General features: G+C 37.2%; 1 long non-coding RNA gene across 1 annotated transcript; it reads right to left on the reverse strand.

The window, feature by feature from the left end:
- Nucleotides 1–1,180: 1,180 nt before the first annotated feature.
- Nucleotides 1,181–26,055, reverse strand: LOC134846559 (uncharacterized). Its single transcript, XR_010162823.1, has 3 exons — nt 25,949–26,055; nt 2,054–2,329; nt 1,181–1,634 (listed from the first exon to the last, which is right to left on the reverse strand). It is a non-coding gene; the product is annotated as an uncharacterized LOC134846559 (long non-coding RNA).
- Nucleotides 26,056–26,276: the final 221 nt, after the last annotated feature.

Consider the following 26,276-nt stretch of genomic DNA (forward strand, 5'->3'; position numbering starts at 1 on the left):
ATTGTGGAATGATTCTGAATTTTCCGTCGACGCTACGCTACAGCAATTGGATACTTCATTGAATCAAGTATCATAATATGACTATTTTGGCTTATTGACCATTTTGGCAATAACTTTACGGAAAAAATTTGCTTTTCAAATGTCTTTATAATTCTAAGCTGAGAGCAGGGGCGGATCTAGGATTTTCTCGAGGGGGGGGGGGGGGGGATTTCAAAAATTTTTCGAAATTTTGTCGACATTTTTTTAGATCGATCAAATTGATTTTCCGAGCTCTCCCAAAGCAGTAAAAAATCCCTGTTTTGGCGCCAAAGTGTTTGCACTGCAGGCAAAATTTTGGAAAAAACAGGCCAAAAAGGCGTTTTTAGGCTTTTTTGGAAAATTTTGACAAAAAAACCGCATTTTTTCGGCGCGCGCTCCCCCCTCAAAACATATATTCGTCAGGGGCGGATCTAGGATTTTCTCGAGGGGGGGGGGGGCGGATTTTCAAAAAAAATTGACGTTTTTTTTTTAGTTCGACCAAATAGATTTTTCGAGCTCTCCCAAAGCATTGTTTTTTGAAAAATTTTGAAAAAAAAACAGTCAACAAAGCCGTTTTTTGGCACTTAAAAAGTTTGACAAAAAATTGCGTTTTTTTGGCGAGCGCTCCCCTTCAAAGTTAGTATTTATTGGCGCCAAAGGCGCCTTTAGAAAAACTTTAGGGTCGGTCGGCCAAAAATGATTTTTTTAAAAAGTATCAAAGGGGGGACCCTTTTGGTCGGCAGGGGGTCAAATTCCTGAGTGGAGGGCGTCCCCCCGCCCCCCGCTAAATCCGCCGCCGATATTGGCTAAGTTTTTGGGTCCGTCAGCCAAAAACAGATATCTCAAATAAGTTCAAAGTGTGAACCCGGTATGTGACAAATTTTTAGGTGACTTGCCAGCTGCTCTGACCAAAAAATTGTTTTCTACCTATATATTCTGTGTTACTGTGACTTGTACTGACTACGAGGCCTCAATTACGATTTCAATGACGAAGTTTTGGAGTTAAAGAGTTGGAAACCTTCGTTTCAATCGTAAAATTTATTTTGAACGGACTTTTACTGATTTTTTTAAATCCAGAGATTTCTATTACTTTTTCAAATGATCAGCGTTTAAAAAATGCCGCAGATAAATATCTCAAATGCAACACTTTCAATTCACTTTTTGATTACAGATTACATTCAGGGGTAGGCTGGTACTTTTTGCTTGCATATTACATTCAGGGGTAGGCTGATATATCATCAAGGTCAAAAAAATAACATCAACCCTATTATGAACGCCTTGAATTAGTGATATCCTCGTGTAATCATGATTGTGCGTTGGCGCTTTATTTCCATATTTTTGTCGCTTTTTTAGTCTTCAGATGTTTTTTGTCTTCCGATATTTTTTGCTCAGCTCTGAAAAAATTGTAGCTATCGGTCAGTGAGACTCCAAGTTTTTGTTCTCCATTGTGCGCAGCGAAATTGTAGCGAAGTCTCCGTTAAGTGGTTCGGCTTTTACCAGGAATGACAGATTGCTCCGCTTGGTAACTTCGTCGGACTTTTTTTGTCGGTTTTGGAATGCTCCGAACTCCATTTTTGGAACTGTTCCGCCAATTTGGAATCGCTTTGCGAACGGTGCTAAGAAATACAGTTTAAAAGCGTTTCACTCAACAAAAATCAAAACTAAATCACAATCACAGAACTGCAGAATGGCAATAATTCAATCAAATTTATTTTCCTCATACTATTTTGAAAAAATACAGGCTTTTGTTTCAAAAAATTTATCCCCTTAGACAGTCGCTACTAAAAGACTCAATTATTTTGGAAAAAGAACATTTTATGATTACTTCTAAGTTTCTTCTCAAAATCATGAATTGACGAAACTTTGGAGAAATTTGTTTATAATGGTCTTCAGAACATCCCGGATTTGGTCACCCTAAATTCATCAATCCTCAAAAATATCAACAGTTTTTGCCGAGTTCTTACAGTTCTTACAGGTTAGAAAGTACTCTTTTTGTTCTGTTTTTGTCTCTTTTTTCACTGAATCACTATGTCACCTTTTTTATATGGGCTTACGACACGTGGAATTGTGTCAAGGGGTCCTAATCCGTTGTTCTCCATATAGGGTGCAGCTGTCGAAACAGAAATCTCTCTTGTGTCAGAGTTTTCCCATATGTGCAGGAAGAGTTGTGAGAGATCGTATTGGTTGATTAGCGGCCATGCAGATGCTTCCCAAAGCGTAGTTTGAACCGCCGCCAAAGAAATGATAGATAAAAAAGACAGTCGATGCATCTTCAAAATATAGAACTAGTTAATTGATGGTTCCAAGATTCCTGCAATGATTTATATATTTTTACACTTTAGCTTTAAGAGATTTTTTAAAACTCGTGTAGTTAACCATTTAGTTCATCTAAACCAAATTCTTAAAATAAGTGATTGAAAAGGTCTTGCAAAGTTTATTGGGATTTATCAGGTTTGTTTAGCTCATCATTGACGTTTTCCATTCACATGATTAGAGTACCAAAACATTTTTCTTGAACCAATATAACTATCCTGTCCTTGAGAACTCCTATTTTGGAGGTGCCTGGCATAAAATTGATAGGAATCTAATTGCAAAATTGTAAAAGATACTTATTCGTGTAAGCATGAAAAGTATTTAATTAATCCTTTTCCTTTTCAAATAGAAAACGCTCATCTTAGGACTATATCGAACATTCCATTTACTTTGGATTAATCAAATAGTACTTCTAGGTTTGATGAAATGCTTCTACAGTAATCAATCATTAATTCAAGGTATAATCTACAATACCTTTTAGAAAAAAATAAGTGGTCTCAAAGATTTATCCTAACCGACAGTGTCATCCGGTCTGGATCGACAAACTATCTTTATATGTATGTTATTTATATTTTAACAATCTTATGTTTAACGCTTAGATGGCTGGTCACTTGACCTTGGTAGACAGAGAGAACCAACTCTAACTAAATAAGAAAAGAGAGTTGAATACATGTTATCTGTCAACTAGTCGTTTCTTTCGCTCCGACTTAGAATTAAAGGTTTATCGATCCATTCGGAGATTCAAGTCTTAGAACATCATACCCTCCGGTATGACATGGCGCAGCAAGCAGGATATTCCAAAAACCCACTGAACATCAATCCATTTTGGGAGAGAGCATCGGCCGAACCACCACTCGAATGGACAAAGTGGGCAGCCATAATGGAGATGGCCGTATTTGCAAAGGATGGGATAGAAATTCGGAATCTACTACGACCAAAACCATCACTCACAGACCCTGTTGACCCTGTACATAAAATTGAAATACAGGGCGAAAGTGACGCACAAAGGAAAAACCATGAGGTGCGCAATCAAGAAAAACGAGTCGGACATGAAAATCACGTCATAAAAGCCCGGGTGAAAGGGGTTTTATGTAACTCATACAGATGGGACGAAGCAGATGCACGGGTCCGAAGCTACTTTTTTTTCTGTTTGGGGACTGAAGGCCAAAGACAAATTCAGCAAAAACGACCTAACCTAGTCTTACACAATGTAACCACGCAAGAATTTATGACAACATTGGAGGATATCTTCGTTACTAACAGAATTGTAGCGTTCGAGCGTTACAATTTTATTTGCCGTAAACAAAAGAAAACGGAAAATCTGGAACAATTTCATGCAGATCTCGTCAAATTGGCATCACGGGCAGATTGCGGAGACAGAGAAGACGAATGGGTGAGAGACATGTTTACAGCACACATGCACAATGAAAAAATTGCAGAAGAATTGTTAGCACAAACACGAACACCACAAGACGTAAACGAGTACGCAATTCGAAGAGAAAAAGGAATTGAACATAGTCGAACTATGAAAATATACCCATTCGGGGGACAAACTACACCAAAACAAGAACCCATACATTATATCAATAATCGGGGTGGTCGATATAATTCGACAAATAATCAGAACTCACAAAGAGGTAGAGGCAGTTTCCGTGGTCGACCATATCCATGCGGATCCCAAAACACAAGAGGACAAGACAGAAATAGCGATACAAGCAGTTCAAAACAATGCTATAAGTGCGGAAATCAAAACAATCAAAATCACCTGCAATCTTGCCCAGCGAAGGACAAGATTTGTTCAAAATGTGCCAAACGAGGTCATTTTGCAAAAGTTTGCAGATCTACAAACATTAATTATTTGACCCGACAGGATTAGCAACAGGAAGAGATAGAAACAGAAAGCATCGAAACGGAAAACGATCCAGTAGCTTTTGCCAAGTTTACGTCAAGTAGTGGATGGGATGAATATCAAATAGAAGACTTTTCGGTTATGGCGATCGCTGAATCGTTTGAGATCAAAAATTCAAATCTTCTGTCAGAAAATGATCTGAATGGACATGTCGTAAAACTAAAAACAAAGGCAGAACAACTATTTGCTATCGCCGACTTAGGAAGTCCAAAGTCATTTTTGAATGAAAAAAACCGCACGGCGCATTCAACAAAACGATAGATCAGCAATATTTAAATGTATCCTACCAGACGACACAGCAAGAAATCTGGCCTGCTATAATGGCGAAAAAATAATCCCAAAGGGACGATTAATCATAGCAATTGAATCGGGAGGCTGGAAGATTCAATCAGCCCCATTCATCATTGTAGATGATCAAAAAGCCAATATCATCGGACGCAATTTACTACCAAAAATCGGCGTCAAGCTGATTCAAGAAACAAACAAACAAACCATTTTGAATATTTGCGAAAAAGAAGAATCTGATCAGGTTATCAAACAATGGGTTAAAGATAATTTCCAACAACTATGCATACGTATCGGAAAATCAAAAAATCACATGATAAAAACCCAATTCAGTCAAGACTTCGTACCAATACAACAGGAAGGCCGACGTATTCCTGTACACTTACAGGAAAGAGTTGAAGGGGAGCTCAGTAAGTTGATGGATTAAAACCACATCATCAAATTGGATAAAGGTTTGGACCAACAATTTATTAGTCCCCTTGTGATCACGGTAAAAAAGGATTAAACAGTCAAACTTGTACTTGATTCTAAGAAAATCAACAAATTCATACACAAAAACAAATACCAAATGCCCAACATTGAACTCCTGTTGGATAACATCGCACAGGTGGTAAAATCAGACAAGTCTCAGCAAACGCTATTTTCAACACTGGACCTTTGGTACGCATACTCACAAATCCCATTGCATGAAACGACCAAGGAACAATGCAACTTTAGTATTATCGGAGGCCACGCTACTGGAACGTATCAATTTCAAACAGGATTCTATGTCCTCACGGATATGCCATCCAAATTTCAAAAAGCGATCGATTTAACTCTTACTAGTTGCACAAACACCTACGCTTATTTGGACGATATTTTGATTGTCACAAAAGGAAAGTTGGATACACATAAACGCAATTTACAATCAGTTTTGAAAAAATTGGGAGAAGAAAACTTAGCAATATCATTGGATAAATGTAAGTTTGCATGCAAACAAGTTGATTGGTTAGGATTTAGTGTTAATAGTGAGGGTAAAAAACCACTGGTAAAAAAGACTGAGGCTATTGAGAAACTATTACCACCGAAAACTTTTAAGCAACTAAAAAGTTTTATGGGTTCCATACATCACCTCACACGGTACATTCCAAAACTGGCACAAACCGCCGCCGCGTTACGCCCATTACTAAAAAACACAGAAAAAACAGACCACTCGAATGGTCCACAGAGCATAATACAGCATTTAACAACATATTAAAACTGGTTTCAGAAATAACACAAAATCAACATTTTGACCAACATTTAGATACTCGCATAGTATGCGATGTGTCAACTACAGGACTAGGAGCCGCACTCGAACAATTTTCACCAGAGGGTTGGGTTGCCGTAGCATATGCATCACGATTTTTGAACTCATTAGAGGAAAAATACTCGGTCAACGAACTTGAATTGTTAGGGGTCGTGTGGGCAATCGAACATTTTAAATACTATCTGTATGGGAAAAATTTTACCGTCATCACTGATCACCAAGCTTTGATCAGCGCGTTGAACGCGAGCGAGCGATTAAAAACCAGTCAAAGTCGGCTCACTCGTTGGATCGACCGATTAATCCCCTTTCTCTTCGATATCAAACATCTCGCGGGGAGCAAAATTGGGCTAATTGACTACATATCCCAAAACCCGGTCGGATTGGCAATACCCCCTAGTGAGTATGACGAGAAATTTGTTGTAGCATCAATTAGGGCTATCATTAATAACCTGGAAATTATTGATAATGCCATTCTAAACAATCTAGCCAATCGGAGCGAAGCACAATATCAGCTGATCAAAAAGCGCGCGAAAAACAAAGGACTATTGAATGCTACTTCAAACATTCAATTAACAATGAAACATTTCAAACATTCCGCAACCGGTCATTGCCAAAATAATAACACAAATCAGTTTCACTCAAAATCTGCTGAAAATCAGTCAACGCTCTTCCGATACAAAGAATTTAAAAACCAAAAAACATCCGTGCATAAAATCTCAGTTAAACAACGCCACAACGCAGCTATGAGCCGTAAAGATACTAAGGGGTTCAAAGGAGGATTCATCCCAACAGAATTAAAATCATCAGAGGCAAGAGGACGAATAGCTTCACGGGAAAACTGGCACGGCTCATCCGATCGGGAAGAAAGCCTTTCGGACCCCAGATAAAAAACCTCCCAACAAAGGAAAGAAAGGGCACCCGGAGGCACAAATGTCACCACAACAAGCACATCTTCAACAAACATCAACGCCCGTACGGGACCCAAGGGAGATACTTTCGACTAAGAAGATCGATACTATCAAAAAGTCAAACTTACCGGAGATCACTTTCACGGATACAAATGCATCCGGAAACAGAACAGATCGGATCAGTTCAGGATGCAAAATGCAAAAAATGACGACACAAACTACAACGACAACTACACAAACAACCCCATCGAAACCACATACTACAACAGCTTCTACCCAAACACCCGAAGAACCAAAAGACATAGTATCGGATATTTATGTCAGCCGGGTAAAATCCGGAAATTTGCGTACAGGAGATACTGGCTCCCAATTTTGAACCGCCAACAATGGGACACACGTAAAAAGCCAGTCACGAGATGATATCAGCCGGACTAGTCGCTACAGTGGACAAAACGACCAATACAGTGGAGGCGGAAGAAGACACGCCTTTGTTTAGACAAAAACTACAACGCGTATTGGGTGTTCGTTTTATCGCCGCAGCCACCAAGAAAGATAGAAACCTTCGCCCTCTTATCAACTTCGTCAAAAAGAGGGATTGGGAAGCAATCAAAACTTCGTACGTCCAGTACTGGTATAACATCAGAAACAGACTCCATGTCCGAGAGGATTGTTTACTGATAGACGAAAGAATAGTCATCCCCACACCGCTGAGGCAGATAGTACTTGATAGTCTGCATCTGACGCACCCTGGATCGGCAGCGATGCTGGATCTTAGCAACCACGTATGGTTTCCGCATATGCATTGGGCAATTGTGCAGATGGCACAGAATTGCAAACACTGCACCGAAGAAGGTGAAAATTCAAAAACAAATAATCGGGAAAAAACATTCGTTCCAAATGGAACCAGTAGTTGAACCAAATGGAGAAGTACAAGTAGATTTTGCAGGACCCCTTCCGGATGAACTAAATGAAGAGGCATATATTTTAGTCGCAATAGATAAGTGGTCATAATTCCTAAGTGCAAAAGTTGTAACAAACACAACAGCAGATATTGCTATTAAATTTATGCAACGATACATTTCAAACAACGGGGTACCCCGCAGGATAAGGTGTGATCAAGCACAAACATTTGGAGCTTAAAAATTTCAGCTCTTCTGTCATACAAACAATATTAAGCTGCTATTTGCACCGGTGGATGATCATAGAGCAATAGGGGTCGTCGAGAGAATGATACAAACTTTAAAACGTAGATTAGCGGTTATGAGAATAGACAAAACAAATACACCATACAAACTTGCTTCAGATGTAGCAAAAATTATCAAAACACTTAGAAATACACCGCATAGCGTAACAAAAATTTCACCAACTGAGGCCCACATGGGACGTAAATCAAACACACCTTTATCAAACTTAGCAACTAATAGTTCACCCAACAATTTGAATTGGGAAAATGCAAAACATGCATGTTTAGATCGCAAGAACCTTACCAAGCCGCCCCTACCCGCTGAGGTAACGCACGAATTACAGCGATGGTCGGAATATGAAGTATCTATCAACAAACGAGACCAAAAGCCACTAATGCCACGTGATTTGACAAACTCGGGCGTAACAAAACAACAGAAAGACACAGGTGCAAAATCTAAAGCTATAGAAATAATCAAAAATAAGTAAAACGTAAGGTATAAGGGATTACAAACAACGGTAGACAAAAACACGAAAAAACGGATAGATCAGGTAGCACGAAAAACAATAAGAATAGCGACCAAGGTAAAAGATCCGAGAACGTTCGAACAGAAATTTACAACCAAAGACGGTAAATTACTTACATATACCCCACACACTACTTGGGTTCAAACATTCGGAAAACAACCAATCTTTTTGTATCGAATCCTTTAATATACAGACCATCAAACTTAGCAACTAATAGTTCACCCAACAATTTGAATTGGGAAAATGCAAAACATGCATGTTTAGATCGCAAGAACCTTACCAAGCCGCCCCTACCCGCTGAGGTAACGCACGAATTACTGCGATGGTCGGAAGATGAAGTATCTATCAACAAACGAGACCAAAAGCCACTAATGCCACGTGATTTGACAAACACGGGCGTAACAAAACAACAGAAAGACACAGGTGCAAAATCTAAAGCTATAGAAATAATCAAAATAAGTTAAACGTAAGGTATAAGGGATTACAAACAACGGTAGACAAAAACACGAAAAAACGGATAGATCAGGTAGCACGAAAAACAATAAGAATAGCGACCAAGGTAAAAGATCCGAGAACGTTCGAACAGAAATTTACAACCAAAGACGGTAAATTACTTACATATACCCCACACACTGCTTGGGTTCAAACATTCGGAAAACAACCAATCTTTTTGTATCGAATCCTTTAATATACGGACCATGCAGACCGTCTCGTCTCAGTGACTATGTTGCTTATAAATCCGCACGGAGATCAGGACCTTGCCTACGTTTTTTAGACATCGAGAACCCTACCGCTCCCCAACACCCGATGTTCAAGGAAGACGAACAAACTGGCCTCCCGAAGAAATTGACACAAAAGGAAAGAATGCACGTACAAGGAAAATCCAATAGTCCGGCAAAAAGAAAAACAAAAGCAACGGGGAAACGGACCGGCGGGCAACCCACAAGGAGATTACAAACAAGTGGGATGAGTCTAAAAGCAGTAATTCCAGTTGGGACTTCGCAGGCCAACGAAACAGCAACACCAGCTCTGACAAACCCGAAGAGGACGATCAATAATCGGATTCCTCCGAAGACATTGCCCCATCACCAAAGCGGCAAAACAAAAAACAAACTCGTCCAACGAATGCACCGGAACCATTGAGGAAATCAACACGAAACCGCCAATCGGCGCTTTCTCATGCTTTTGGAAACCCGGTGCCTATTTAAGCGATCGAAGATAAGCAAAACAAAGAAACAAAACAATCAATTAGATTTCAAATCGACTCACCACCGGCTAGACAAGAAAATGCTTATCCCAGCCTAAAATCCCTCATTCAGGAAATGGGCTTTACTGAAACAACTCCCCAATTCAAGGCATGCATCAAACTAATAGAGGCAATTAGTCGGAAAAGCAAGATCAACCAACTGAAGTTGTTGATTTAATTTCGCCGCCAATTGAAGATGAGCCAACCGACACGAATAACCATATTTTATTTATCAAAACGAAAAGTTGCCCAGAAGGTGGAGTGGATGACGCTCAGAATGATGACGAGGAGGAACACGAAAGCCAGGGAGAAGAAACTGCCAAGCAGAATACACAACCTGAAAAGTAATGCCAAAAGAGTCCTACCGGGACTATAAAACTCAATCTATCAGTCCTAAGGGGACTTTAAAAACTCAATTTACAAAACAATAGTTTATAAATTTTTGTTGTCAAGGGGGAATGTCATCCGGTCTGGATCGACAAACTATCTTTATAAGTATGTTATTTATATTATTAACAATCTTATGTTTAACGCCTAGATGGCTGGTCACTTGACCTTGGTAGACAGAGAGAACGAACTCTAACTGCAATAAGAAAAGAGAGTTGAATAAATGTTATCTGTCAACTAGTCGTTTCTTTTGCTCCGACTTAGAATTAAAGGTTTATCGATCCATTCGGATTCAAGTCTTAGAACATCATACCCTCCGGTATGACAGCAGGTTTCTAGGCCGAAATCATGAGAAGCCAACTATAGGTTGTAGCGTGTAGTGATGCGGGGGACCACAATCTCTTACCATCAATTCCGGTGGGTAAAATTTTGGCGTTTATTTACGACATTCTATTTTGATCGAAAAAAAACTAAATTGCTCTAAACTCGCTTTTAGCAGCAAAATAAGTTTACTTTAAGGATCTAGCGCGCCCCACGAAAAAAGTTTGATCCAAACCTTTCAAAAACTACTCAAGATCATTGTTTTCTTCTAAAAAGTTGTCTGCACTGTGAAAAATTTTGACAAAAATGGGTATTCGTCGGTTACGGTAGAACTCAAAATGGCTGAAGCATTCGCGGATCTAGGAAGTTCAGCGGATTTTAGTTTCTTCTATTGCTCGACAAACTGATTTCACAATCTTTCCCATTACGAGGACCTACGATTATACCATCTTTTTATATAAAACATGCAAACTTGCAGTTGGAAAGTATTTACAATTTTTGCAACAAGGGTAGCCGGTTACTGTGCATTTTTTCTTCAAATTTTCATCAAATTAGTGTCGTTTTTTCTGTCTGGTGAAACGAAAAAAAAATTAGGCAAATGCGCCAACCACATTCAAATAACCCATTTAGAGTAAAACTGGAGCCCACTCGAGTAAAACTAAGTTTTCGCGGTTCAACTTAAGTTTAAATAAACTATTGTAAGTCTGCACGCTCACCTTAGTAGCTTGAATTCAGACCAAAAATTTCAAACCGGTTTTTCTCGACATTGAGAAAATTTTTTCAAATGCCGTTCAAATCACCACTGAAAAAACTTTAACGTGATATTTCACTCGACCCATTAGAATGATTATTTGTGGCACTTGATTTTGCGTGAAAAAGAAATAAAAAGAAAAAAAACGAAAACCTTTCGAAAACAAAGTTCCTCCTCATTTTTCACATGGTCGGAACAATAAAAGAATATAACGATTTGCACTAAGTGAATAAATGAAATGCTTTTTCTAAAACCAATTTCCACAAAGGACCATTTTCACTAAATTACAGACCAAGTTGGGTATCACATAGGCTATCAAACGTATTCCAACGCTTGTTTTTGAAACATTGGAATATACTTAATGATTTTCATCAAAGAACGTCTGCTAATTTGGGAAAATTTGCGACAAAAGTTTTAAGAACTCTCACTGAAATAACTTTCAAGAAATTTGTGACAAAAAGAATTTAAGAACTGTAACTGAAATGATTTTCGAAAACATTAATCAGTTAGAAATACAAAAGCACATTTTTCAGACCTTCACAAAGCCTTAAAATCCATATCTAAGGATAATTTTCGGACAAATCTCAGTTGTTTGTTTTTATCGGAAACTAAATCAAATCTCTCGTAAAATCCATGACGACCAAAAACACGGCGTTTAATTCCAGAATCAATATCTGAAGTGGAAAAATTTAATTATGGCGTACCAAAAAATGTTACTTTAAAAAGATGACATGATGACATGACAATGAAAAAATTTTCGATTGAACATTCATTTTTTTGTTATAATGATTTAAGTGCAAGAAAAACGAAAGAAAAATTATAAAAATTATAAAGGTGTATTTTGTTGTCAAAATGAAATTGAGGGCCAGCTTTTTATCAGTTTAAACAAAAGAAAACGGAAAATCTGGAACAATTTCATGCAGATCTCGTCAAATTGGCATCACGGGCAGATTGCGGAGACAGAGAAGACGAATGGGTGAGAGACATGTTTACAGCACACATGCACAATGAAAAAATTGCAGAAGAATTGTTAGCACAAACAGGAACACCACAAGACGTAAACGAGTACGCAATTCGAAGAGAAAAAGGAATTGAACATAGTCGAACTATGAAAATATACCCATTCGGGGGACAAACTACACCAAAACAAGAACCCATACATTATATCAATAATCGGGGTGGTCGATATAATTCGACAAATAATCAGAACTCACAAAGAGGTAGAGGCAGTTTCCGTGGTCGACCATATCCATGCGGATCCCAAAACACAAGAGGACAAGACAGAAATAGCAATACAAGCAGTTCAAAACAATGCTATAAGTGCGGAAATCAAAACAATCAAAATCACCTGCAATCTTGCCCAGCGAAGGACAAGATTTGTTCAAAATGTGCCAAACGAGGTCATTTTGCAAAAGTTTGCAGATCTACAAACATTAATTATTTGACCCGACAGGATTAGCAACAGGAAGAGATAGAAACAGAAAGCATCGAAACGGAAAACGATCCAGTAGCTTTTGCCAAGTTTACGTCAAGTAGTGGATGGGATGAATATCAAATAGAAGACTTTTCGGTTATGCCGATCGCTGAATCGTTTGAGATCAAAAATTCAAATCTTCTGTCAGAAAATGATCTGAATGGACATGTCGTAAAACTAAAAACAAAGGCAGAACAACTATTTGCTATCGCCGACTTAGGAAGTCCAAAGTCATTTTTAAATGAAAAAAACCGCACGGCGCATTCAACAAAACGATAGATCAGCAATATTTAAATGTATCCTACCAGACGACACAGCAAGAAATCTGGCCTGCTATAATGGCGAAAAAATAATCCCAAAGGGACGATTAATCATAGCAATTGAATCGGGAGGCTGGAAGATTCAATCAGCCCCATTCATCATTGTAGATGATCAAAAAGCCAATATCATCGGACGCAATTTACTACCAAAAATCGGCGTCAAGCTGATTCAAGAAACAAACAAACAAACCATTTTGAATATTTGCGAAAAAGAAGAATCTGATCCGGTTATCAAACAATGGGTTAAAGATAATTTCCAACAACTATGCATACGTATCGGAAAATCAAAAAATCACATGATGAAAACCCAATTCAGTCAAGACTTCGTACCAATACAACAGGAAGGCCGACGTATTCCTGTACACTTACAGGAAAGAGTTGAAGGGGAGCTCAATAAGTTGATGGATTAAAACCACATCATCAAATTGGATAAATGTTTGGACCAACAATTTATTAGTCCCCTTGTGATCACGGTAAAAAAGGATTAAACAGTCAAACTCGTACTTGATTCTAAGAAAATCAACAAATTCATACACAAAAACAAATACCAAATGCCCAACATTGAACTCCTGTTGGATAACATCGCACAGGTGGTAAAATCAGACAAGTCTCAGCAAACGCTATTTTCAACACTGGACCTTTGGTACGCATACTCACAAATCCCATTGCATAAAACGACCAAGGAACAATGCAACTTTAGTATTATCGGAGGCCACGCTACTGGAACGTATCAATTTCAAACAGGATTCTATGTCCTCACGGATATGCCATCCAAATTTCAAAAAGCGATCGATTTAACTCTTACTAGTTGCACAAACACCTACGCTTATTTGGACGATATTTTGATTGTCAGAAAAGGATCGTTGGATACACATAAACGCAATTTACAATCAGTTTTGAAAAAATTGGAAGAAGAAAACTTAGCAATATCATTGGATAAATGTAAGTTTGCATGCAAACAAGTTGATTGGTTAGGATTTAGTGTTAATAGTGAGGGTAAAAAACCACTGGTAAAAAAGACTGAGGCTATTGAGAAACTATTACCACCGAAAACTTTTAAGCAACTAAAAAGTTTTATGGGTTCCATACATCACCTCACACGGTACATTCCAAAACTGGCACAAACCGCCGCCGCGTTACGCCCATTACTAAAAAACACAGAAAAAACAGACCACTCGAATGGTCCACAGAGCATAATACAGCATTTAACAACATGATAAAACTGGTTTCAGAAATAACACAAAATCAACATTTTGACCAACATTTAGATACTCGCATAGTATGCGATGTGTCAACTACAGGACTAGGAGCCGCACTCGAACAATTTTCACCAGAGGGTTGGGTTGCCGTAGCATATGCATCACGATTTTTGAACTCATTAGAGGAAAAATACTCGGTCAACGAACTTGAATTGTTAGGGGTCGTGTGGGCAATCGAACATTTTAAATACTATCTGTATGGGAAAAATTTTACCGTCATCACTGATCACCAAGCTTTGATCAGCGCGTTGAACGCGAGCGAGCGATTAAAAACCAGTCAAAGTCGGCTCACTCGTTGGATCGACCGATTAATCCCCTTTCTCTTCGATATCAAACATCTCGCGGGGAGCAAAATTGGGCTAATTGACTACATATCCCAAAACCCGGTCGGATTGGCAATACCCCCTAGTGAGTATGACGAGAAATTTGTTGTAGCATCAATTAGGGCTATCATTAATAACCTGGAAATTATTGATAATGCCATTCTAAACAATCTAGCCAATCGGAGCGAAGCACAATATCAGCTGATCAAAAAGCGCGCGAAAAACAAAGGACTATTGAATGCTACTTCAAACATTCAATTAACAATGAAACATTTCAAACATTCCGCAACCGGTCATTGCCAAAATAATAACACAAATCAGTTTCACTCAAAATCTGCTGAAAATCAGTCAACGCTCTTCCGATACAAAGAATTTAAAAACCAAAAAACATCCGTGCATAAAATCTCAGTTAAACAACGCCACAACGCAGCTATGAGCCGTAAAGATACTAAGGGGTTCAAAGGAGGATTCATCCCAACAGAATTAAAATCATCAGAGGCAAGAGGACGAATAGCTTCACGGGAAAACTGGCACGGCTCATCCGATCGGGAAGAAAGCCTTTCGGACCCCAGATGGCATAAAAAACCTCCCAACAAAGGAAAGAAAGGGCACCCGGAGGCACAAATGTCACCACAACAAGCACATCTTCAACAAACATCAACGCCCGTACGGGACCCAAGGGAGATACTTTCGACTAAGAAGATCGATACTATCAAAAAGTCAAACTTACCGGAGATCACTTTCACGGATACAAATGCATCCGGAAACAGAACAGATCGGATCAGTTCAGGATGCAAAATGCAAAAAATGACGACACAAACTCAATCGACTACTACAACGACAACTACACAAACAACCCCATCGAAACCACATACTACAACAGCTTCTAACCAAACACCCGAAGAACCAAAAGACATAGTATCGGATATTTATGTCAGCCGGGTAAAATCCGGAAATTTGCGTACAGGAGATACTGGCTCCCAATTTTGAACCGCCAACAATGGGACACGTAAAAAGCCAGTCACGAGATGATATCAGCCGGACTAGTCGCTACAGTGGACAAAACGACCAATACAGTGGAGGCGGAAGAAGACACGCCTTTGTTTAGACAAAAACTACAACGCGTATTGGGTGTTCGTTTTATCGCCGCAGCCACCAAGAAAGATAGAAACCTTCGCCCTCTTATCAACTTCGTCAAAAAGAGGGATTGGGAAGCAATCAAAACTTCGTACGTCCAGTACTGGTATAACATCAGAAACAGACTCCATGTCCGAGAGGATTGTTTACTGATAGACGAAAGAATAGTCATCCCCACACCGCTGAGGCAGATAGTACTTGATAGTCTGCATCTGACGCACCCTGGATCGGCAGCGATGCTGGATCTTAGCAACCACGTATGGTTTCCGCATATGCATTGGGCAATTGTGCAGATGGCACAGAATTGCAAACACTGCACCGAAGAAGGTGAAAATTCAAAAACAAATAATCGGGAAAAAACATTCGTTCCAAATGGAACCAGTAGTTGAACCAAATGGAGAAGTACAAGTAGATTTTGCAGGACCCCTTCCGGATGAACTAAATGAAGAGGCATATATTTTAGTCGCAATAGATAAGTGGTCATAATTCCTAAGTGCAAAAGTTGTAACAAACACAACAGCAGATATTGCTATTAAATTTATGCAACGATACATTTCAAACAACGGGGTACCCCGCAGGATAAGGTGTGATCAAGCACAAACATTTGGAGCTTAAAAATTTCAGCTCTTCTGTCATACAAACAATATTAAGCTGCTATTTGCACCGGTGGATGATCATAGAGCAATAGGGGTCGTCGAGAGAATGATACAAACTTTAAAACGTAGATTAGCGGCTATGAGAATAGACAAAACAAATACACCATACAAACTTGCTTCAGATGTAGCAAAAATTATCAAAACACTTAGAAATACACCGCATAGCGTAACAAAAATTTCACCAACTGAGGCCCACATGGGACGTAAATCAAACACACCTTTATCAAACTTAGCAACTAATAGTTCACCCAACAATTTGAATTGGGAAAATGCAAAACATGCATGTTTAGATCGCAAGAACCTTACCAAGCCGCCCCTACCCGCTGAGGTAACGCACGAATTACAGCGATGGTCGGAATATGAAGTATCTATCAACAAACGAGACCAAAAGCCACTAATGCCACGTGATTTGACAAACTCGGGCGTAACAAAACAACAGAAAGACACAGGTGCAAAATCTAAAGCTATAGAAATAATCAAAAATAAGTAAAACGTAAGGTATAAGGGATTACAAACAACGGTAGACAAAAACACGAAAAAACGGATAGATCAGGTAGCACGAAAAACAATAAGAATAGCGACCAAGGTAAAAGATCCGAGAACGTTCGAACAGAAATTTACAACCAAAGACGGTAAATTACTTACATATACCCCACACACTACTTGGGTTCAAACATTCGGAAAACAACCAATCTTTTTGTATCGAATCCTTTAATATACGGACCATCAAACTTAGCAACTAATAGTTCACCCAACAATTTGAATTGGGAAAATGCAAAACATGCATGTTTAGATCGCAAGAACCTTACCAAGCCGCCCCTACCCGCTGAGGTAACGCACGAATTACTGCGATGGTCGGAAGATGAAGTATCTATCAACAAACGAGACCAAAAGCCACTAATGCCACGTGATTTGACAAACTCGGGCGTAACAAAACAACAGAAAGACACAGGTGCAAAATCTAAAGCTATAGAAATAATCAAAAATAAGTTAAACGTAAGGTATAAGGGATTACAAACAACGGTAGACAAAAACACGAAAAAACGGATAGATCAGGTAGCACGAAAAACAATAAGAATAGCGACCAAGGTAAAAGATCCGAGAACGTTCGAACAGAAATTTACAACCAAAGACGGTAAATTACTTACATATACCCCACACACTGCTTGGGTTCAAACATTCGGAAAACAACCAATCTTTTTGTATCGAATCCTTTAATATACGGACCATGCAGACCGTCTCGTCTCAGTGACTATGTTGCTTATAAATCCGCACGGAGATCAGGACCTTGCCTACGTTTTTTAGACATCGAGAACCCTACCGCTCCCCAACACCCGATGTTCAAGGAAGACGAACAAACTGGCCTCCCGAAGAAATTGACACAAAAGGAAAGAATGCACGTACAAGGAAAATCCAATAGTCCGGCAAAAAGAAAAACAAAAGCAACGGGGAAACGGACCGGCGGGCAACCCACAAGGAGATTACAAACAAGTGGGATGAGTCTAAAAGCAGTAATTCCAGTTGGGACTTCGCAGGCCAACGAAACAGCAACACCAGCTCTGACAAACCCGAAGAGGACGATCAATAATCGGATTCCTCCGAAGACATTGCCCCATCACCAAAGCGGCAAAACAAAAAACAAACTCGTCCAACGAATGCACCGGAACCATTGAGGAAATCAACACGAAACCGCCAATCGGCGCTTTCTCATGCTTTTGGAAACCCGGTGCCTATTTAAGCGATCGAAGATAAGCAAAACAAAGAAACAAAACAATCAATTAGATTTCAAATCGACTCACCACCGGCTAGACAAGAAAATGCTTATCCCAGCCTAAAATCCCTCATTCAGGAAATGGGCTTTACTGAAACAACTCCCCAATTCAAGGCATGCATCAAACTAATAGAGGCAATTAGTCGGAAAAGCAAGATCAACCAACTGAAGTTGTTGATTTAATTTCGCCGCCAATTGAAGATGAGCCAACCGACACGAATAACCATATTTTATTTATCAAAACGAAAAGTTGCCCAGAAGGTGGAGTGGATGACGCTCAGAATGATGACGAGGAGGAACACGAAAGCCAGGGAGAAGAAACTGCCAAGCAGAATACACAACCTGAAAAGTAATGCCAAAAGAGTCCTACCGGGACTATAAAACTCAATCTATCAGTCCTAAGGGGACTTTAAAAACTCAATTTACAAAACAATAGTTTATAAATTTTTGTTGTCAAGGGGGAATGTCATCCGGTCTGGATCGACAAACTATCTTTATAAGTATGTTATTTATAATATTAACAATCTTATGTTTAACGCCTAGATGGCTGGTCACTTGACCTTGGTAGACAGAGAGAACGAACTCTAACTGCAATAAGAAAAGAGAGTTGAATAAATGTTATCTGTCAACTAGTCGTTTCTTTCGCTCCGACTTAGAATTAAAGGTTTATCGATCCATTCGGATTCAAGTCTTAGAACATCATACCCTCCGGTATGACAGCAGGTTTCTAGGCCGAAATCATGAGAAGCCAACTATAGGTTGTAGCGTGTAGTGATGCGGGGGACCACAATCTCTTACCATCAATTCCGGTGGGTAAAATTTTGGCGTTTATTTACGACATTCTATTTTGATCGAAAAAAAACTAAATTGCTCTAAACTCGCTTTTAGCAGCAAAATAAGTTTACTTTAAGGATCTAGCGCGCCCCACGAAAAAAGTTTGATCCAAACCTTTCAAAAACTACTCAAGATCATTGTTTTCTTCTAAAAAGTTGTCTGCACTGTGAAAAATTTTGACAAAAATGGGTATTCGTCGGTTACGGTAGAACTCAAAATGGCTGAAGCATTCGCGGATCTAGGAAGTTCAGCGGATTTTAGTTTCTTCTATTGCTCGACAAACTGATTTCACAATCTTTCCCATTACGAGGACCTACGATTATACCATCTTTTTATATAAAAAATGCAAACTTGCAGTTGGAAAGTATTTACAATTTTTGCAACAAGGGTAGCCGGTTACTGTGCATTTTTTCTTCAAATTTTCATCAAATTAGTGTCGTTTTTTCTGTCTGGTGAAACGAAAAAAAAATTAGGCAAATGCGACAACCACATTCAAATAACCCATTTAGAGTAAAACTGGAGCCCACTCGAGTAAAACTAAGTTTTCGCGGTTCAACTTAAGTTTAAATAAACTATTGTAAGTCTGCACGCTCACCTTAGTAGCTTGAATTCAGACCAAAAATTTCAAACCGGTTTTTCTCGACATTGAGAAAATTTTTTCAAATGCCGTTCAAATCACCACTGAAAAAACTTTAACGTGATATTTCACTCGACCCATTAGAATGATTATTTGTGGCACTTGATTTTGCGTGAAAAAGAAATAAAAAGAAAAAAAACTAAAACCTTTCGAAAACAAAGTTCCTCCTCATTTTTCACATGGTCGGAACAATAAAAGAATATAACGATTTGCACTAAGTGAATAAATGAAATGCTTTTTCTAAAACCAATTTCCACAAAGGACCATTTTCACTAAATTACAGACCAAGTTGGGTAGCACATAGGCTATCAAATGTATTCCAACGCTTGTTTTTGAAACATTGGAATATACTTAATGATTTTCATCAAAGAACGTCTGCTAATTTGGGAAAATTTGCGACAAAAGTTTTAAGAACTCTCACTGAAATAACTTTCAAGAAATTTGTGACAAAAAGAATTTAAGAACTGTAACTGAAATGATTTTCGAAAACATTAATCAGTTAGAAATACAAAAGCACATTTTTCAGACCTTCACAAAGCCTTAAAATCCATATCTAAGGATAATTTTCGGACAAATCTCAGTTGTTTGTTTTTATCGGAAACTAAATCAAATCTCTCGTAAAATCCATGACGACCAAAAACACGGCGTTTAATTCCAGAATCAATATCTGAAGTGGAAAAATTTAATTATGGCGTACCAAAAAATGTTACTTTAAAAAGATGACATGATGACATGACAATGAAAAAATTTTCGATTGAACATTCATTTTTTTGTCATAATGATTTAAGTGCAAGAAAAACGAAAGAAAAAATTATAAAAATTATAAAGGTGTATTTTGTTGGCCAGCTTTTTATCAATTTTTGTTTAGGCAAGAGTTCGAATTTGACTGAAAACCGAAAAATTTCTGTCAATTTTTATAAAACTGAGAAGAGTTGTTACAATCTGAGATTGAAGAGGCAGTGCTTAAATATGATAGCTTTCGTGACCCGCTACGAATTGTCCCTGAGATAGCCAATATTGGCTGGAAAATTGATTTTATGTTCTTCCCACTTCTCAAAGGATTTTATGTTCTTCCCACTTCGCACTTAGTATATGGAAAAGAAAACATAAAAACAAGATCTGTTTCTTCTACAGTTCCTGTTTACCTTTTCATATTGTGACTTATTGTTCCGACTTTCGATACGAAAGTAACGGAATATTTGTGCTCGGGGTGGGTTTTTTTTTCTTCAGACAAATTTCGATTTTTTAACTAGCCTTTTTTGACGGAATTTTTTTATATCATTCGAAAAGTATTGTTGTCCTGAGCTTAAATTTGAAAAGATATTTCACCTGTGATCATTTTTTGTAAAGTTATGAGGGTTTCAAGATTGCCATTTTGACCAATTTGGGACAATTAACGCGCAATATAATTCGCGCTATTAACGCGTAAGCGAGATGTAATCCGTCTTATAAATCGTTCCAAATTGGTTGAACGAAGCTTATTTGCCATAATTGATTTGTTACAAGGAACGAAATCTACCTTTTTGTACTTTATATGGCGTGTGGGGGGATGATTTTCATAAAAATTTTCAAATTAAAAAAAAAATTTCATTTTATTTTATTTCATTTTTTTAAAATGTATTACTGCTGCTCAATAAACCTTAAAAGGCAGTCGGAACATTCAGGGCTTTGCCCTGATACGAGCAGTCTTTTTTGATTTCGATTAGAAGTAATAACAAATTTAATGGTTGAAAGATCAGTTATGGGAAATTATAACAACAAAAAAGTCTTTCCAGGACACATACAGAGTGCCTCATTTTAGAATGATTTTGAGCGCAGCGAAAAAATAATAGGCTCTGTGGGTGAAAAACTGAAGAACCAACGCTCTATCAACCGGGTTGCCACACCAGTCCGATATTCTTCAAAAAAAAAGACTCGAATGAAGTTTCTAGAGCACAAGTTTATCAATATTATAAAAATTATAAAAAACTGGGTGAGATACCATCATTTGGCCTACAAAAACTATTGTATCTAAACTGAGTTTTTTTTGTAGAAAACGAGGATTTATGCTCGTAGTAGTTTTTTTAAATAAAAATTCAACTTCTAAATAGCGACTTTAAAAAAAATCCTAACAAAAATGACCTTTTGCGCTCACTTTTACGCGATACGTTTTGTGCTATTAACGGCAAGCAGCTATTCAGTTTGCTCAGAAAAACATTCTGAACTGAAGCAAGCTTTTCAACCTAAATAAACCGCTATCGAGCCATTTTTTACTTTTCATAGCGCTTTGCGGTAGAATTTTTTAAAAAAGCCAAAATCTTATCACTTTTTCTTAAGAATTCTATCAATTTTTCATTTAATTTTTGGAGGTAATAATTAGGTTTTACCCTCATATGATCAATTTTTTTTTTGATAGGCAAAAATTATGTTTATGAAGCCTAGTTTAAAGTCCCAGATATATTTAAAAAATGATATATATTTTTTTCACAATTAATAGGAGGAGAATACTTTTGGATGCGACGGCTGAATTCAATTTTCTTTCGAAAACACAACAAAAAACAAGAAAAAAGCAGATTAAAGGATTAAAGGAAAAGAGAGGATTAAATCAGGAAAGAGAGGAAGAAATATTTAAGATTTCCTCTAGAAATTGAGCTTTAATGCGCGCCATGAAAGTTTCAATTTATTTGAAAATTTTTCTTAAAAAAAATGGCATTACAGCCTATAAAAATCGGCAAGAAAAAAATGATTTTTTTTTGTTGTGTGTAGTTATTAATTGCACTATAGTGTGTGATCAACAATTGTTATAATTGCTTCTAAAAATTGCTACTTTTCCTAAGCATATCCGCAACCGAATTTAGAACTGACTCGCTGAATCTTTTTAAACTGCTCGTTTGTTTTTCTTCTCTTTTTTATGTCCCGAAGTAGCAATTCTACAAAATAAAATGTATAAAAAGTCTTAATTTGGCAACATCAGCTGCGGGGTCTAACAACCATAAACGGAAATGGCCGAAGAAGACTGCTCGTATCTATGAACACAAAGTCTGGACGAATTAGCTTAAGCTAATTTATTTTTGAATGATATCTTTTTGCACACTAAAGCGCTTTACTCTAACCGCTAACAGAATACAGAATACAAAAGGCCGTCTATCAAACTGGAATGAAATAAGAAACAAATTATAGACAGTTTCATGGAAAAAATTTGCGATGAAGTTTAACAATTTTTCCATTTCCCAAAGTGCGTACAAATATTTGCGGCTCTGCTGCAAAATATTGAATTTTACTCACTTGATCTTGAATTTCTCTCTGTATTTTTCAACTTCAAAGTTTCATTGTGTAATTAAGTAGAATATGAAAATGAATCCTTACACAACCAGCAAAAAAATTTTAAGATGACGCTAGTAGTAGCAAGTTTAATTCTCGTAAATGCCAACACCTTGAGAAATAATAAATTACACCCATTTTGTGTTTTTGATAAGAACTTATGATTCATCTGATTAAATCTGACATCATCACGCGCCTAACTTGGCTGTGGCCATCGAGTTGTTTCGAAATAGGAACCACATTGTTACGTAGGTTTAGCCTTTTATGGAAATTACTTAAGCGAAGATGATAATTGAAAAGAAGAACCAAAAAGGTAAATTCACAAGAGATCTAAAAAAATGGTTTTCTGACCAGACGGATCAAAACTTTTTAAAAATTTCTTAAAATTTCCCCTAATCAATCCCTCAGTTCCAGACAATGATTATACAGAAAAAAAACAACCGAGCTTCAAGATGACGTTTAATCTTTGCGCGCAATATATTTGAAAATTTACCAAGACTGCTCGTATCAGGGCGAGGCCCTGAATGTTCCGGCTGCCTTTAAAGGTCTAGGGAGCAGTAATAACACAAAAAATTAAATGTAAAAAAAAATAAAATATATTTTTTTATTTTGAGATATTTGCGAAAATCATCCCCCACATGCCATATAAAGTAAAAATTGATATATTTTGCACCTAGTAACAAATCAAATATAGCACATAAGCTTCCTTCAACCAATTAGGAACGATTTTTAAGACGGATTAAATTGTGAGCCTTAATAGCGCGAAACATATCGCGCGTTAATTGTCCCAAATTGACCAAAATGAAAATCTTTAAACCCCCATAAGTTTGCGAAAAATGATCACAAGTAAAATATCTTTTCAATTTTAAGCTCACGACAACAATACCTTTTGAATGATATAAAAAGATTCCGTCAAAAATAGCTAGTTAAAAAGTCGAAGTTTGTCAGAAGAAAAAAAAACACACCCCGAGCACAATTATTCCGTTACTTTCGTTACAAAAGTCGGAAGAATTACCCACAGAATAAGGAAAATCATTTGCCTTAAAGGCTGGCTGGATGCCAAACTCGGACCAAACCTTACCCTTGAGTACTATTTTTTTCACGATAGACATTTCTGGCTGACCAATCCTAAAGTTTTCTAAAAGCGACTCTGGCGCTAGTGTATACTATTTTTGTGCAACAAACATGCGCCAAAAAACGTAATTGATTTATTGCAAGAAAAAATTGCAAACTTGGTCATTCTGGGGTTTCGATATAATTCAAATAATTCGTATTCTGATGCCAAAGATTTTCAAAACAAACGCCGAACAGAATTTCCTGCTGGTGCTCACAAATTTAGACGAGTCGATTGAAAACTTTATTGGGGGCAAGAGTTACAAAAAATGATCAGTTTTATATAAATTGAAGGAATTGCAAAATAAAAAAAGAAAAAAAAAATCATTATTATATAAGATTGAGGCTCTTACTTATTTCAATTTAAAAAAAAAACTAAAAAAAAATTTAACACATTCAGTATCTAAGATTTTCTCGAAGGGATGGTCAAATTATATTTTTTTGGTTTTTTAGGGCGACCAAATAGATTTTCTGAGCTCTCCCAAATCATTATAGAGACCTCGTTTGACCAAGTTTTCTGCAAAAAACAAAAAAGGCGTTTTTAGGTATTAAAAGAAAATGTTGACCGAAAAAATTGCGTTTTTTTTGGCGCGCGCTCTCTTTCAAAATTAGTATGTTTTGGCGCCGATGGTGCTTTTAGAAAAAAATACAGAGAATATCTCAAAATAATCCCAAAAATGTCAAAATTTGGGTCGGCAAAAGGTCGAATCGCTAAGGGCGGTGTCCGCCCCCCGCTACTTCCCCCTAAATCCGTCGGTAAAGGCATTCAAAAAATGAACAAACAAAAATTTTTTTAAAAAATTAAAAAAATCAAAAAATTGTCTAAATTTTGCAGAATATTTTTCAAAGGTTTAAAAAATTTATTAACAAGGGAATGCTAAAATAAGCTCTGAAAACAAGGTTTCCTGAGGTAACACTAAATGTTCCACGAAATAATTAAAAGCTTTTTCTATTGAAACATCCAATAGTTCACTTTACTTGGTGCAGATTAGTTTAGAAAACAAAGATTTCAAACCGATGTTCTCGAACCTGAGAAAAAAATTGTTTTAAATATCCTCCGAATCTTGTTGCAAAGGGTGAAATACGCTTTTTTTCGATTTAGTGTGGAAAAGAGTTTATGTCAGTGTGGCTAAGACTATTGGCTCTTTCACGCGTATTCAAAAGTTTTGTGGAATGAATATCAAGTTTTGCTGTTTCTCAGTTAATTTTTCTTTTTTTTTGTCAAGAACGCAAACATGATTTCAGAAATAAAAATTTTAAACAAACAGTAGGTGGTAGTTTTACTGAAAAAACTGATCACAAAGGAAACTAAATAGTAAAAGAGAGCTTATCAAAAACTATTAAAAATTTTCCCAAGATATTATCTCTACGAGAAATTGAATTGATGCTTACATTTTGTACAGGAAAAAAGTTTCTCTCAAAGTTTTTTCGATGCAATTTTTTTTTCATTGCAACAAACTTGAAAAAAAAACATTGCAAATTGTTTTATGAATATGGTCAGAACTATCTGTGCTACTTGCACAGCAACCGGCTACTCTTGTTTCTAGAGCTTTTGACTCAATCATCTGTTCGTATAGTTAGCCATTATCATTTCAGCATTAAAACGGTACAGAATTTTTGCTTGATATTTTTGCTTAAATATTGGTGCCTCGGCAACCCGCAACAAAAAAAACTCATAGCAAAAGACGACTAGCAGAATTATAGGAAATCGACAACTCGCAAAGTTTGAAAAATTAATTCATAACTGAAGAATTTTGGTTTTAGGATAAAGACTTAATCTCTGTTGGCAAGCTCGCATAAATTTTGAGCGAAGGCGGTGATGAGTGTTTTGAGAGTTGTCTTTGAATGCGAGTTGCCTTTTATTGTGAGTTGTCTTTTGTCGCGAATTGTCGCATTAGGCTAAATTTTATACAATTTTTGAAATAAATTGTTTTATTTTTATTTTTTATACTTGAGAAAACATTCGACAAAAACTTACAAAAACTTACCTGCGAAACCAACTTGATTAGGTTTACTGATTATACCTAGGCTGCTGTTTTTATTGTTATTGCACAAATGTCTGTTTTACTAGTCAGTTTTGCAAACGATCTTTTCCTCTCTTTTGGGCAGTTAATGAACAATTAGATTTTCACAAACGAGGAGAATGACAGAAATATTGGGAAGTTAGAATGCAGACCCTATTTTGTAAAGAAAGAGCTCTTTGTTCAAAAGTTAGTGAATAGTAAAGTAAATGAAACAATGAGTTCACATGAAAACAATAAATTATAATCAAACAACATCAAATGGCAACAAAAAACTTCTTGACGCAGACGCAGA

The sequence above is a fragment of the Symsagittifera roscoffensis genome, chromosome 5 (genome assembly GCF_963678635.1).
Source record: "Symsagittifera roscoffensis chromosome 5, txSymRosc1.1, whole genome shotgun sequence".
Taxonomy (NCBI): Eukaryota; Metazoa; Xenacoelomorpha; order Acoela; family Convolutidae; genus Symsagittifera; species Symsagittifera roscoffensis.